Genomic DNA, 4,478 nt, shown 5'->3' with positions numbered 1-4,478 from the left:
CTCTCTCTCTCTCTCACTCTCTCTCACTCTCACTTTATATATATATATATATATATATATATATATATATATATATATATATATATATATATATATTAATGATGAGACGATTCTCATATTTTTCTAGATTCCGATACAATTACCGATTCCGCACTAAATTCCCGATTCCGATACAATTACCGATTACTTATTAATTATGTTAGTTCTATATTTAAAATAAAATGGATTCTATTATTATAGAAATGTTAATAAACTCATATTTGCTGTGCATTATTGGCGTAAATGCATTTCTTAATCCATGGATTTTTTTATTATTTTTTATTTTATTTATTTATTTTATTTTATTTATTTATTTATTTTTTTTTTTTTTTTGTAAATTAAGTTTTAAACTGTGTCTGCTTTTGTAAAAACTTCATCATTGGAACATTTGAAAAAAAAAACGGATTTTGATTTTCACAAAGAAAGAAAAGGGAAAAACACAGACTAATTCCATTTCTGAAGAAGACTATATGGCCGAAATTACGTTTATTTTTTATAAATGTAAGCTTATTTTAAAAAAAAAAGAAAGCCGCGTTGCATTCGCTTCTTGACGCACACACACACACACACACACATATATATATATATATATATATATATATATATATATATATATACAGAGTGAGAGATAGAGAGAGAGGGAGAGAGAGAGAGAGAGAGAAAATCGCTGTATATTTTTCCCCTATATGTAAATCTACTGAAACTTGTGTGATTATTAAAAGGTGGTCAATGGAGGACGGAGCCGGTATATTGTATGTTTAATATACAAACATTATTGGTTACGCATGTGCATACATGTTTCGGTGTAATCTCAATTTAAGGGAACTCGCCTCATGAGACTGAAAAAAGTTAAGTATCGCTTCTTTTTTGGGGGGGTCTGACGAGGTAGGTCTCCTTTAATTGAGGTTTCAGCGAAACATGTACGCACATATAAGCAATTATGTCCGTATATTAAACATTATATATATATATGTGTGTGTGTGTGTGTGTGTGTGTGTGTGTGTGTGTGTGTGTGTGTGTGTGTGTGTGTGTGTGTGTGTATTACTACAAAAAGTCACTCATTCAGGTCATAGAAACAATAAAAGATAAGGGATATGAAGAAAGAAAAAGAGAGAGAAAAAGAACAAGAAAAAAGGAAAAAGAAAACGAAAAACGAAGGAGGTAATACATGGGAGGATAGTTTTAAAAGTCACTCAATGATTTCACAGCTTGTTTGAATCGCAGGTATCTGACTTCTAACCAAGAGCTTTCCCTGTCCTTGTTAATTTACTCTGTGTCCATTAAACTTAATAAAACTAAATATGACCTACATTGTTTACATTCAACCCTAGCTTCATAGAAATATTCAAACATGTACACTTACTTTACTTCATTTACATAGAAACAAAGAAAAGTATAAATGATATCAGAAAGAGAAAGAAAGAGTAAGAAAAAGGAGTAAGAAAAAGAAAAAGAAAAATGGAGGATATAATGTCTGGGAGGACTGTTTTACAGCAATACTAATATATCTTTTCACAAAGTCTGGCATAGAGTTACTAATGAAAATTAAATCGTATGATATAACTGGACGTATACTAAATATAATTAGATCCTTCTTAGACAATAGAAACATACAGGTTGTCATTGGCAGACGTACATCCAAGCAGCATAACATTAATGCTGGAGTACCTCAGGGGTCGATCCTTGGACCATTATTATTCCTGATATTCATAAACGACCTCCCTGATAATATTGTGTCCGAGATGGGTATATTTTCTGATGATACAACGCTCTATAATATGCATGAGGGAAGAACAGATGTACATAAATCTAAGACAATGGCAGAATTGTTAGAAAATGACCCCCAGGCTATAGTGGAATGGGGCCGCAAATGGATGTTAACATTTAATGCTAGTAAGACTAAGCTGCTCTCCTGTAACAATTACAAGACGCCTCTTCAACCCCCTATATCCATGACAAATGGCACACTGTCTAAGAATTCTACCTTCAAACACCTCGGCTTAATATAAATGTAAAAACGTTAGCATTGCATGATGGGAAATTACAGAAGCATACAGACACACATACACACACACAAACACATAGACGTTAACACATGTAAAACAAAATCGAAAATTTATTTAAAAATCATCCAAAGAAACAGAGTGGAAAGAAAGAAGTCAAAAAAAAAAAACAAAAAAAAACACCAATCCTGTCCGATTTTATATCGCGTTCGTCTCTTTGGCGAATATAGCAATCTCAAAACCCTAATCACGTTCCGTCTCTCACATCATTTACAGCGTCGTGTCTCGTTGCCGTCGGTCCCTTCTCCCTGAACCCCTTCTCTTCTCCCTAAACCCCTTCTCTTCTCACTGAACCCCTTCTCTTCTCCCTGAACCCCATTTGTTTTATATTCACAACTAAATCGCATAATCTTTTTAAAACGATATTTGACGGCATTACGAAGGAATAAAGACATTGCTGGATGTGTTTACTCACGAACCGGATTCGATAGCCCAATTTATAAACAGGTTTTTATTGGTATTTCTTATTTCTTATTTAAGGATTTTTTGTCCATTTGGGTTAATATCGATCTTGCTTATGCTGTAATTTAAGCTAGCAACCAATGGGGGAAGGGAATAGGGGTTTGAATGATGGAGACTTCTGTGGCTTAAAAACTAAGACTCTCGCTTAAGGAAAAGCAATTTAGGGAAATTCGGGATAGAAACAAAGAAAGAAAAAACGAAGGGAAGAAATATGGAACATGTTGTAGACTGACTTAAAAGAGGTTCGTTCCACTATGATTAGGACAGGGTAATAATGGCTTCCTAGAGTCAAGGCCTGATGACTAATACTTTTAAGAAGATGAGTGGTCTCAGCAACGACATGAGTTTCTTTTTCTTTACTATATTGTACTAGCGGAGGGGCATCTTTGCCGGGCGTAAAATACGCTTAAATATGATATTTTAATTTGTCCAGATTTCGTATATATTATTATCGAGTCGTGATTTTAAAAGTAAAAAAAAAAAAGTTTTTTAGGTGCCATCAGTTAAAATCAAAACCGAAACTGTAGCATTCAAAGCTGGTGACGTTACCACTGTACAAAAAAATTAAAAATAAACTAAGATGAATGTACAAAATATTTAACGATTTTTTTTTTCAATTTTGACCCATTTTTGACCTTTGACCCCTTCAAAACAATTTTAAGTTCCACAAAAGAACGGTCCGTAAAAAAATCAAATCATTTGAGGCCCCTAGCGCCGCTCTGCGACTTTTAGTTTCGGAGGAGATAGAGTTTGAAAATATGGAGACAGACAGACCAACAGACATATAGCCGTTTATACATTAGATAACGAGGTGTGTGTTTGAATAGAAGAGTTTCAGTGACACTTTTAAAAGTCAGAATTGACCACAGGTGGATGTCACGAAACCACATGACATCCGTGGAATGGATTTAATGTCTCGCAATATTTCAAGTAGAAAAGACGTGTCCATGATGCTGTCCCCAATGGGTAAGTAGGCTTGAACGTGCACAATGTAACTACGTATAATGAGAACTATCCGTCTTTTTCTCTTAACGAAAATAACCCATTGCTCTGATGTTTTCTCTGTTTTTCTCTTTATACATGAACATACTTTTGTTGTATACTGGTTGGGGGTATATATTATGTACGTGTGCCTAAACTCGTGCATCGTCTAGTAGTATAAAATGTTCTAATGAATGTGTATATTTTTTTTTGCATGGAGGTCACCACTTATCAAGGCCCAGAAGCCACTCGGGGATAAGGGTTATTGAGTGTACAGTTATCAATGGGATAGTATAGTGGTAATCAGTAGTATTGGAGATTTGATAAGGTGTCTTGCTTAAGGGGGCGATTCATCAGGAATTTGTTTATGTTGGACTTGAAGACATCCAAGTTGTAGTCAGGTGGGAAACAGACAAAGGGAAGAGAGTTCCAAAGGCGTGCACTTCTAAGAAAGAAGCTTTCTTTATCGAATCTACGTTTTGATTTAGGCACAGATAAAGAGTGGGGAATATTACTGACAGTGGTTTCAGCTAGACGGGTGTTTTTCGTGAAAGATTGGCGAGGAGGAATCAGAGATTGGAGCTCGGACGAACACTTGCCATCGAGATAACGATAAAATAAAGACCGGCTCGCAATATCTCTTCTGTGAGAGAGAGAGAGATTGCAAGGAAGAAAAAAGGGCATCCCTCACTAAGCCACGAAGTCTATTTTGTACTCTGTCAGCGCAGGATAGGTTGTTTTTAGCAGCTCTAGCCCAGAATGTGGCAGCATTACGTTCGTATATACGTGCCACAGTCACATTTATATGACGTGTGTATATCTGTGTGTTCGTCTTCCTAGTTTTTCTACTGTTCGTTGAATTGATACGTGTATAGGGCTTACGACAGTGTAGATATATTAACAGATGCAGTTTAGCAACAGACATATAACATT

The sequence above is a fragment of the Euprymna scolopes genome, chromosome 40, assembly GCF_053919585.1.
Source record: "Euprymna scolopes isolate OS-2025 chromosome 40, ASM5391958v1, whole genome shotgun sequence".
Lineage (NCBI taxonomy): Eukaryota > Metazoa > Mollusca > Cephalopoda > Sepiida > Sepiolidae > Euprymna > Euprymna scolopes.
Note: the sequence above shows the minus strand (reverse complement) of the source record.